At 42.3% G+C, this 13029-nt stretch overlaps 1 protein-coding gene across 1 annotated transcript in view; it reads right to left on the reverse strand.

Moving 5' to 3' along the window:
- Positions 1–6171: 6171 nt before the first annotated feature.
- The window catches only part of LOC118381007 (transcription initiation factor TFIID subunit 4-like), a 72703-nt gene continuing 65845 nt past the window's right edge, over positions 6172–13029 (reverse strand). The window contains exon 12 of the mRNA XM_052508651.1: positions 6172–7781. The gene's annotated coding sequence lies outside the window, so the exon portion shown is untranslated. The remainder of the gene's footprint in view (positions 7782–13029) is intronic.

Below are 13029 nucleotides of genomic sequence, written 5' to 3' on the forward strand. Positions count from 1 at the left end.
TTCTCATTACAGGACTTTGTAATATTCCAAAACACACAGGAACACCAAAGGTATTTTTAAAAGCCTGGTGATTTTTTCTTTATAATATGTCTTGAGGAAAAAAAGAAAGGGAAAAAAACTGAAAGAAGTTGAAACTCCAGACAACAAAGCAACAAATAAATAAAAATAGTGCTAGTGTGGACTAGGCTGTGCATGTTGAGGAGTTCATCAAAACAGATCTTCATTCTGAAATAATTAAATGAACAATTAAATAGCCCCACTTTGATCTTTCAAACAACACTGATGAAACACTTCAACCATGGGAAATATTTGAGAAGACGTGTGGATATCTGATATTTGCATGTATCTACATACACATTTGTAATAACCACTAAGAGGTTAGAGGTACTTAACCTCACTGTTTTTCCTGTAGTAGAACACAATCTTCCATGTACAGAGACTCTCAAAGAGCATATTTTAAAAGCCAAACGTAAAAGTTCAATGAAACGGAGAGATTTACTGCCATGTGTTGGTCCTTACAGTATATCACCAAATGTCAGCGCTCTGTTAACTAGCCCAAACTGGCTTCATAATCATAGTGATTATTCTGACAGGCTTTAGCCCTGAGCATGCCTAACAGCGAGCGCTCTACAATGGGTACGATGACGGGTTCTGTGGGGCCACGTGATGAGAGGCCGACCACAGATAAAACAGACACAAAAGCACTAATAAACGCATGGCACTGTAGCCTTGTCCTCTGACACCTCTGACAATAGAGGAGAAATAGCGCTGCATGACGGGGCCTGTTGCACAAGCGCCTTTACAGGCTAAATGTGACCTGGTCATCTGTGGGGGATGCTGGGAAATCATGAACATGTGTCTTAGAGCCAATGATGTCTTGGAGCACATTGGTTACATCCAGAGGTTATAATTAAAATAAGTTGGCTAAATCTACAATATCTCTTGATGGAGGTGGGAAGAGAAAAATGTAAAAATGTTGACCAGTGTTTCTATGTCATGTTGATGCTACTGACTCCAAGTCAATCCAGTAATACACTATGTGGATGTATGTAGATGTTTATGCATCTGGCTAGGACATACTGTCCATATAACGCCTCTTGCTTTTAATTGGTGCCATACAAGGTTGAGAGTTGAGCGAGGCAGAATTCATTGCTGCGTGGATCAAGACATTTCATGATCAATCCTGGTGTGCAAACGAGGCAAGAAAAAACTCCCTCTGAACGCCTGAGGAGGAAAAATATTTGAGGAAAATTATTCTAACAAAAAGCTGAGCGATTCCCATTGGACAGCTCTCAGTTTCACACGGGTCTGGAATCACTCTGAGGTAAAGTGGAGCAACGCTGCAAGGACACAGATCCGACTGGCTGGATGAGAAGAGAGAGGAAGGGAAGACAGGGGCTCCGCATCTCACCCCCACCCCAACACCCCTCAGCCCCCTGTGACCTGCTGATATGGGGGTGTCATTCAGAGCAACCAAGAGCTGTCTTAACAACAGTCTCACTGACAGTCCTTATAGTCAAACACATAAACTGTATAGTGATATGCCTCTAAATACTCTAGCTATGTTCAATTCTTGTGGAGGATCATCTTTATGTAAAACTCCAGTCTTGGATAGCAGCTGGGCGTGCAGGCTTTCATTTCAGCCCTGCAGTAACACACCTGCTTAGCTAATCATGTCCAGACTGAAGACCATGATTAGTTGATTATATAAAATCAGGTGTGTTTGAGGAAGGAACAAAAGACAGGCTTCTGCGTCCAACTGTCTATCGCCTGATATTCCTCTGCATCAACATGTCACCTGATGATGCCAAAGTTCACCTCTTTCAATTCCTATTTTGCCAGGAAGTTTATCATAGGTGTATCAAGCTGTGATAAGTCTGTAACCCATTTTACAACCATTTCAATTATCTATATGTTTCTTTTAGTGGCAAACCTGAAGCAAAAAGCTTTGCACTCAGCCTTGGCATTGCATGTGGCGTATAAAATATAATTGGGCTTTTCCAATAACACATTTACCATTAATTATTTATGGTTTTCGACAAATTAGATTCTGAAGCCATGGCCCGAAACATCAATGACCTGCATTTCTTAGCTGGTTTGATCAAGAATGTAATTAGGAGGATAAGGGCCATCATCAAAATAAGCCTGTCCTTACAAAGGCAACAAATTCTAGGAAACCATTTATCCCAATCAGCTGACAGACGTTTGACCGACTCCTCCCAACCAATCATAGGCTAAAAGCCAGAACCATCCCACTGGGAACACACTGGTTGAATAAACGTTGTTTCAACGTTATTTGTCAACGTATTGTGATGTGGAATCTATGTGGAAAATAAAAATACATTGAATTTGAAAAACGTCATCAACTCTTATTTTGAGGGTAACATTTCAACCACAGGATTATGTCATCATGGTAACCAAATTGCAACATAGACAAACCTTGTATAAAATATGTAGAATTTGTACCTTTAAAACTACGTCAGATCTTCAACGTTATATCCACTTTCAGACAAAAACTATAGGCTGGGCAGCACCTCCTACTAGAGAATTGATCTATCTACAGGTACCCTTTGGTCTCCCTTCCAGGGTTTTAACTGAGCCCAGCCCTGATAAACTTTGATATTTGTCACTGACCTTTACCAATGTGATATCGTGAGAACGATTGTTGAGAGATCTCCACTTAAAAACAAAACAGATTCACTGTTGCTATCAAGTCATTCCAAAGGGCAGGTTTAACAGAGCAAAATAAACGTGACCAAATCAGTTAAAGAATAGGACTAAATCACATCAAACTTTATTTAAAGTGCATTTCAAGTTTGATTTGATTTAGTCCTTTTCTTTCACTTAGATTTTTGGTTGAGATGGAGACGTAAACCAACATATCAATTATTAATTGGTTGTCACGGCTCTCGACGTAATGAGGATCGGACCAAAAACGCAGAGTGGTAAGTGTTCATGATTATTAACCAAAACACTTGAACAAAATAAAGTGGGAAAAACGAAACAGTTCTGTAAAGGTGCATAAACTATACAGAAAACAACTACCCACAAAACACAGGTGGGAAAAAAGGCTGCCTAAGTATGATTCCCAATCAGAGACAACGATAGACAGCTGGCCCTGATTGAGAACCATAGCCAGCCAAAACATATAAATAAAGAAACTAGAACGCCCACCCTAGTCACACCTCTGGCCTAACCAAAATAGAGAATAAAAAGCCCTCTATGGCCAGGGCGTGACATTTGTAGACAAACTGGAATTAAAGCCAGACTACATTAGCGGCACAGAGAAGAAACTATCCAACAGAAGATAAATCTCCTTCAAATGTTATTATGTGATTGCATTGACAAGCAAACACATTTCAATATCACTTCTGAAATACGATACATTTAGCCTATTAACTTGTTGACAAGTTAACAAATGATACAGTATGCTGAATTCCGAACTCCCCCCCCCCCAAAAAAAGTTAAAGAATGGGAGGTGGTTCAGATGAAACTATTCAAGCAGTAGATACATCTCCTTCAAATGTTGATGTTGTTTGCGTTGTCAACCAACCACAACTCAAAATTACTGTTGTAATACTGTTGTAATAGCCTACATATATTTAAATATCTTACAAGCTAATGTAACATTAAACCTTAAAATGAGTAACACATCCATGGCCTCATTGAGGTTACTGTAACTAAAAATGTCTTCTATGTATTCATAAAAATAATGCATAGGTCGCTGCAGGTTTGTGGAGATTTTTACAATTGCTTTAATAATGTCGAAGACTATTGATCACTTGCACCATATATTTTTTTTATGTAATTTCAATTGCAGCCCAGGTTGTTTGGTTCTGCACAGTGATAACACATTAATCGGTTGTATTAATACAAAACAAAATATCTGACAGTTGTGCTAGTTGTGCTTTTAAATGGTTGAACAGTGATACTGTACTTTGGGTGACAACTAAAAATAAGACATTGTTTTTCCATTGGAATGTGGTTGTGCTTTTAGATGGTTGAAAGCAGAGTGATACCACATTGGAAAATCAATTAACTTTTGGCTGTCTTTTTGACTGGGTGAATATAGGTTGTAATCTCATTGATCAACACCTCACCAAATATTACCAAGTTATCCAGAGTGATGTGGTCCTTCTGTAGCACAGTTGGTAGAGCATGGCGCTTGTAACGCCAGGGTAGTGGGTTCGATTCCGGGACCACCCATACGTAGAATGTATGCACACATGACTGTAAGTCGCTTTGGATAAAAGCGTCTGCTAAATGGCATATATTATTATATATTATTATATTATATATTATCCACGTTGAAATGATGTGATGTGCCCAGTGGGATGTGAGGTCCTGGGGATGATGAGTTTAGACCAGAGAGAGTCTTCCTCTCTCCTCTCACTGCCTCCAGATGGAGTTCTGATGATGAATCTATGGCCGCAGTGTGTCTGTGTGTCTGACACTGTGATGTATGTAGGTCTGGTCCACTCCCACCCCCATCCCTCTCTCAGTGCTGAGAGGACCTGATGATTAGGCACTGCCTCGCCTCCTGCCTCAGTGGGATTTCAGACAGAGCACACAGACCAGACCAAAAATAAAGAAATGAGGAATACTCATTTTGGCCATTGATTTTCACTGGGGGCATTTCTAAAATAGCCCATCTGACCTTTGGGGCGAATGTTTCTGAATGGAGGAAACAGGGGCGCTACACACATTTGGCCTTATGCCTTTGCTATCTGCCTGGGCGGTACTGAAGGCTGACGGGGAAGGGGGATGGATTAGGTTGAGGTGGAAACTAGAGAGGTCTGATAGAGGCCACATGGGGCCAAGGCTGCCATCACACTACCAGAGTAGTGTGTCTCTATCATCCCACTCTGACTGGGTGTAATTCACCTGTAAGCACCTCAATAAAGTTCCCCAACACCTCCCTGTTCCTCCCCATATACCACACCTGCCTTTACAAACAAATCAGCGCCAACTCAATTTCAAACACATTTCTTGGAACAAGTATATAACTGTCATAGAAAATTATTTTCGGAAAGAGGGTTGGCAGGATTGTCCACTCGTCCATCAGTCACCTGGAAGAGCAGCTCAGCCTCATTATCCTGATGAAATTTGTGCAGATGTGCTGAACAAGGAGCCGCCACCGACAGACTCCCTCTGCGGTAACCGTGGTGACACAAACAGCTAGCTCTGTCCCCTTGAGCTAGTCAGGTGATGAAAACCAGAGAGGCACAGGACTGAGAAACGACGGCCATTAAGCAAAAAAAGAGAGAAGGGGGGAAGAAAAAACGTAGAAAAAAAATTCCCCCTGTACTGGTGTCATCGCTGACTGTCGCACTGAACATTACATAAAGTAACAATTTCACCCCCCAACCCCCCTCCCTCTGCTCCTTCTGAAATTCTAAAATGAAAATGAGAATGTGCGCGTGCCACGTTTCTTTCTCAGAAGATAATCTGGCTCCATCGAGATGATGAGCGGCCTGCCACTTAACGGGGAGGAGATCACACCACCCCGGGGGCGAACCTATCGCAGCACAGCCTATTACACTGCTTCATTTGCATATGCAGCTAGGGCTTATGGGGAGGCTGAGCTCTAGTCTCAAGGTTCTAAACGAATGAACAGAGCCAATGAAAGGCATCCCTTCACCACACACTGGTGTGGTGGTAGTGTAAGATCTCTTTACAGAGAGCAGAGTGGAGAGGAGAGAAGATCCCCATTCTAATGTCCATAGCATACCACTTGGAATGCATGTCCAATACATTGCTTCATACTAAGTGGTACACTAGTATGGACCCAATTGAAATGGGGCTAAGCAGCTCTATGTTGCTAGAGATCTATCATGGTCTACAGTGCATTCAGAAAGTATTCACACTCCTTAACTTTTTCCACGTTCTGTTGTGTTACATCGTAAATTTAAAATGTATTAAATTGAGATTTATTTGGTTACTGGCCTACCCACGATAGCCCATAATGTGAAAGTGTAATTATGCTTTTAGAATATAATTTTTTACACATGAAAAGCTGAAATGTCTTGAGTCAATAAGTATTCAACCCCTTCGTTATGGTAAGCCTAAATAAGTTCAGGAGTAAAAATTGCATACAATAATAGTGTTTAACATGATTTTGGAATGACTACCTCATCTCTGTAACCCACACTTACAATTATCTGTAAGATCCGTCAGTCAAGCAGTGCATTTCAAACACAGATTAAACCACAAAGACCAATGAGAGGAAGGAAACCGATCAGGGATTTCACCATGAGGCCAATGGCGACTTTATAACAGTTACAGAGTTTAATGGCTGTGATAGGAGAAAACTGAGGATGGATCAACAACATTGTAGTTACTCCTAAATATTAACCTAATTTACAGAGTGAAAAGAAGGAAGCATGTACAGAATAAAAAATATTCCAAAGGCACTAAAGTAATACCGCAAAAAATGTGGCAAAGAAATTAACATTTTGTCCTGAATACAAAATGTTATGTTTGCTGCAAATCCAATACAACACATTACTGACTACCACTATCCATATTTCCAAGCATTGTGGTGGCTGCATCATGTTATGGGTATGCTTGTAATTGCTAAGGACTTGTGAGTTTTTCAGGATAAAAAATAAATAAAATGGAGCTAAGCACAGGCAAAATCCTAGAGGAAATCTGGTTCAGTCTGCTTTCCACCAGACACTGGGAGATTAATTCACCTTTCAGTAGGACAATAACGTAAAACACAAGGCCAAATATACACTGGAGTTGCTTACCAAGAAGACAGTGACTGAGAGGCCAAGTTAAACTTTTGACTTAAATCTACTTGAAAATCTATGGCAAGACCTGAAAATGGTTCTAAAGCAATGATCAATAACCAATTTGACAGAGCTTTGAGAATTTTGAAAATAATAATGGGAAATTGTTGCGCAATTAAGGTGTGGAAAGCTCTTAGAGACTTACTCAGAAAGACTCACAGCTGTAATCTCTGTCAGGTGCTTCTACAAAGTATTGAGTCATGGGTGAGAATACTTATGTAAATGAGATATTTCTGTATTTAATTTTCAATACATTTGAAAACTATTCTAAAACCCGTTTTCACTTTTGTCATTATTGGATATTGTGTGCAGATGGATGAGAAAAACATTATATTTAATCAATTTTGAATTCAGGCAGTAACAACAAAATGTGGAATAAGTCAAGGGGTATGAATACTTTCTGAAGACACTGTAGCTGTACAATTTAACAAATAAGCACAGTAGCTTCCTACTTTATTTTTTATATTTCCCATTTGTGCGCCTACAGTGCCAAAGCCATTTCAAAGTTTTAAACCAAAATGTATACATAACTGTGACAGTAAACATTTTTCGATCAGCTTTTACAATGCAAATGGCTCTACAGAAAGTGCTATGGTGAATATTAAACCGGTACTCACAACACTGATATGCTCCCCAATCTATCTCTTTGAAAGAGCCATGCACAATGAACAGCAGTCTCCAAAATGTTATCGGGAGCCAGAAAAGAGAGAGAGAGAGAGAGAGAAAAGAGGAGGAGGATCTCTTTGGTGTGGTGTCTCTGTTCTATAACCACTTTTCCAAACGAGGCAGACATAAATCAGCACAAATAATTCCTACAACTTTTTAAGTCAGACCTTTAAATGGCATTACATATGTAGCGAGGCATGAAACATTTATATGTTGAAGTCTTGGGAAAATGTCAAGGGTAATGATCTCCAGCACAGCGCTTACCTCCTTAGCTTTTTGTTTCAGCCGAGCCTGCTCTGGGTCCTCTTGCCTGGAGCGACTCTGCAGAGTTGGGGGACACAGGTTAACAGCTGGTTTAAGGACCCCTCATCTGTTGCAGCCAGCACAAAAATAGTACAAAATGGGAACAGGATACAAGGTGTCAAGGACATCGTATTTGATTCATAGAAGTGCAATTGAGCGCCCAAGGCCAGTGCCCTTTAAACCTGCACCAAATCCCACCGTAAATAAGCTGCTGGAGGGAGATTCTAATCAAAAGAGGTTATTAAAAATTCTGCACGAGCCAGCAGAGCACACAGGGCTGGGAGAATGTGCTCAAACTCAGAAAGTCACTGGCACTCTGTCCCTCTTTTGTTCCAGTGCCATTGCTGTGTGTGTGTGTGTGTGTGTGTGTGTGTGTGTGTGTGTGTGTGTGTGTGTGTGTGTGTGTGTGTGTGTGTGTGTGTGTGTGTGTGTGTGTGTGTGTGTGTGTGTGTGTGTGTGTGTGTGTGTGTGTGTGTGTGTGTGTGTGTGTGTGTGTGTGTGTGTGTGTGTGTGTGTGTGTGTGCGTGTACATGCGTACATGCGTACATGCGTACATGCGTGCGTATCTCTCTGGAGTCAGGACCAGAGTCCACAGTACTGGAGCCACTGTAATTAGTCAGTGAGAGCTGAGCTGCCTGTGCAGCTTGTACCTGTCTGTGTGAGCTGTTAACCACAGGGCTTCCAATTAACCATACAGGGACTCTTCTAAAAGCTCACTGTTAGTGGCACCCTGCCAGATCACCACACTAACACAGTACTAGCCTACTGTAGCTATCAGCGACGCAGTGTACTTTTCCTATGAGTCTATGAAAGAAAGATAGATACACTGTTGAATGCTCCCGTAGTTTTATTGTACAACGTTTCGACCTGTAGGTCTTCGTCTATACTATGGTAATACAGGCAGCTAACAGTGCTGCCCCCTGCCATAGCAATGGGAATAATTATATTAAAAAATGACTTCCTGTTTAACTAGCATAAATTAATTTAGCTTGAATGAAGGTTAGGGATGTGACTAGTAATGGTCCAATGTGTCTTTAACATTGCCTAACCTCTCTAAGAGCATGGTCATCCCAGTGGTGTTAAAGACTACCTCATTAATATCTCTGAACGTGATGCTCCTCCCGATGTTTATTTTTTCTACTATAAGCAATCAAATGCTATTTGCCTTCAGTGGTGCTGGAAAGCAAGAGTCTAGCTACCCGTGCCCTGGCTCCCTCCCTCCCTCCCTCCATCCCTCCTTCCCTCACTACCTCATGAACAGATGCAGTCGTCTTGCCCTGCTCCTTGCTAATTGGCTTTAAATATATCAGGCGGTTCACGTACTGGTCGGTGTCTCAACTAAAACGACTGCATTTGCCCTCCAGTCGGCCGGAGCATCCCTGAAGACCTGAGTCATATTTTAAATGGACGGAGGAGGGGATTATTTTAGTAGATTCTTATTTGAGAGGTCAAATTATAAGGGAGCCCCAGCGTGGAGCCTGGCCATCAGCGGGGAGAAAACAGGGACAAAGATGGACTGTTTACAAAGGGCCATGGTGGTACTGACATACTTTATATCACCTCTGTCAGCCCAGCTGTCCTGACCCCCCCTCCCTCTCTCTCTCATAACAGTACAGTGGCTGGGTGCTGGATCCACCCTCACTATACTGTTTGAATACATCAGTTAGAGAGTGAAATATACTGTAGGAAGTGTATAGTGGAAATGGACAAGTCAGATGAATTAATGTGCCACCATCCTATTACATAATAATGAGGCCAGACAACACATATTGCATATTAGCTATACAGTTATACTAAAGATTTTGTGTTTAGTAAAACTTACTGTCATATACTCCTTCTAAAGACACTTACAGTTAGACCCTGAGATTGCATCTTTTTAAAATAACAAAATAAAGCTTGGTGCTTAATTAACAGCTTTGCTGTCAAGGCAGTAGTTTCCTAATTACCAACTATAACAGCGGCAAGGCGGGTCATTGTTCATCAGTCTGAATGTTTCTAATGTCCTGCATGGCAGGCAGGGCCAGACCATAACAATGCTGTTAACACAGGAAGTGATAATGCAATCAGCTGTGGGACATTGTCTCTGTTGAAGATGTATTAAATGAAGCAAGCTTCTCTCTAATGTCTCACCGTGGGGCATTTCCCTTCAAAACACATTCTGTTGGTGGTGACAGTATTGGACCTTCACATCATACTGTATGTCTAATGAATTATGTACCTGTCTTATTTGATAGATTGTATGAAGTATGTGAGAACGTATTCAAGTCATTTCACAATCTTATACAAGTTAAGTGTGTGCAAGAAGTGTTTACACCAGTATCAACAGCCTGAGTGTGACTGGATGGACACACATGAGTGTGCAGAGACTGCCTAGATGCAATTCATCTGTTCTGAGACTCTGTAAGGCTCTCTGAGGCTCTCCTGCCCACTACTGCTGAAGCTGGTTCTCCTGAGTATTGAGATGGCTGACATGACACGCTTTTAGCTCTGGGCATGTCAGCGGGTATGTGAGGAGGATCAGATCAGAGGAATGTATAGAGTTCCACAGTGGTTCCTCTGCTTGTTGTGTTGGGGACAATGAGAGGACAAAGGAGCCCTAGAGCGAGGGGCGGGAGAACACACTGAGGTCACACTACGGAGGGCGCACTCGGTTTCATCTGTTAGCTAGGGCCTGGGCAGGAACAGCGAGGACACCACACTGCCTAGACACTGACAAGGAACACACACCACACCACAGCTAAACACTACCTTACACACTACCTTACACACCACCTTACACACTACCTCACACACTACCTTACACACCACCTTACACACCACCTTACACACCACCTTAGACACCACCTTACACACCACCTCACACACTACCTTACACACTACCTTACACACCACCTTACACACCACCTTACACACCACCTTACACACTACCTTACACACTACCTTACACACCACCTCACACACTACCTTACACACTACCTTACACACCACCTTACACACTACCTTACACACCACCTCACACACCACCTTACACACTACCTTACACACTACCTTACACACCACCTCACACACTACCTTACACACTACCTTACACACCACCTTACACACCACCTTACACACCACCTCACACACTACCTTACACACTACCTTACACACCACCTTACACACCACCTCACACACTACCTTACACACTACCTTACACACCACCTTACACACTACCTTACACACTACCTTACACACTACCTTACACACCACCTTACACACTACCTTACACACCACCTTACAGACCACCTTACACACCACCTTACACACCACCTCACACACTACCTTACACACTACCTTACACACCACCTTACACACCACCTCACACACCACCTTACACACCACCTTACAGACCACCTTACACACCACCTTACACACCACCTCACACACTACCTTACACACCACCTTACACACCACCTTACACACCACCTTACACACCACCTCACACACTACCTCACACACTACCTTACACACCACCTCACACACTACCTTACACACCACCTTACACACCACCTTACACACTACCTTACACACTACCTTACACACTACCTTACACACTACCTTACACACCACCTTACACACCACCTTACAGACCACCTTACACACCACCTTACACACCACCTTACACACCACCTCACACACTACCTTACACACTACCTTACACACTACCTTACACACCACCTCACACACTACCTTACACACCACCTTACACACCACCTTACACACCACCTTACACACCACCTTACACACTACCTTACACTACTACCTTACACACTACCTTACACACTACCTTACACACCACCTTACACACCACCTTACAGACCACCTTACACACCACCTTACACACCACCTTACACACCACCTCACACACTACCTTACACACTACCTTACACACCACCTTACACACCACCTCACACACTACCTTACACACTACCTTACACACTACCTTACACACCACCTCACACACTACCTTACACACCACCTTACACACTACCTTACACACCACCTTACACACCACCTTACACACCACCTTACACACCACCTTACACACCACCTCACACACTACCTTACACACTACCTTACACACCACCTTACACACCACCTCACACACCACCTTACACACCACCTTACACACTACCTTACACACTACCTTACACACTACCTTACACACTACCTTACACACCACCTTACACACCACCTCACACACTACCTTACACACTACCTTACACACTACCTTACACACCACCTCACACACTACCTTACACACCACCTTACACACCACCTTACACACCACCTTACACACCACCTCACACACTACCTTACACACTACCTTACACACCACCTTACACACCACCTTACAGACCACCTCACACACTACCTTACACACTACCTTACACACCACCTTACACACCACCTCACACACCACCTTACACATTTACATTACATTTAAGTCATTTAGCAGACGCTCTTATCCAGAGCGACTTACAAATCGGTGCATACACCTTATGACATCCAGTGGAACAGCCACTTGCATCTAAATCTTTTTTTTTTTTTTTGGGGGGGGTGAGAAGGATTACTTACCCTTACTTACCCTATCCTAGGTACACACCATCTCACACACTACCTTACACACCACCTTACACACCACCTTACACACCACCTCACACACCACCTCACACACTACCTTACACACCACCTCACACACTACCTTACACACTACCTTACACACTACCTACACACCACCTCACACACTACCTTACACACTACCTACACACCACCTTACACACCACCTTACACACCACCTCACACACTACCTTACACACTACCTTACACACTACCTTACACACCACCTCACACACTACCTTACACACTACCTTACACACTACCTACACACACCACCTCACACACTACCTTACACACTACCTTACACACCACCTTACACACCACCTCGCACACAAGTAACACACACAATAGCAACAGAGCTACAGTCCCTACTAGAGGCCGACCGATTATGATTTTTCAACATCGATACCGATTATTGGAGGACCATAAAAGCCGATACCGATTAATCGGACGATTTAAAAATATATATATATTTTTTGTAATAATGACAGTTACAACAATACTGAATGAACACTTATTTTAACTTAATATAATACATCAATAAAATCAATTTAGCCTCAAATATATAATGAAACATGTTCAATTTGGTTTAAATAATGCAAAA

The sequence above is a fragment of the Oncorhynchus keta genome, unplaced genomic scaffold, assembly GCF_023373465.1.
Source record: "Oncorhynchus keta strain PuntledgeMale-10-30-2019 unplaced genomic scaffold, Oket_V2 Un_contig_37_pilon_pilon, whole genome shotgun sequence".
NCBI classification, from domain to species: domain Eukaryota; kingdom Metazoa; phylum Chordata; class Actinopteri; order Salmoniformes; family Salmonidae; genus Oncorhynchus; species Oncorhynchus keta.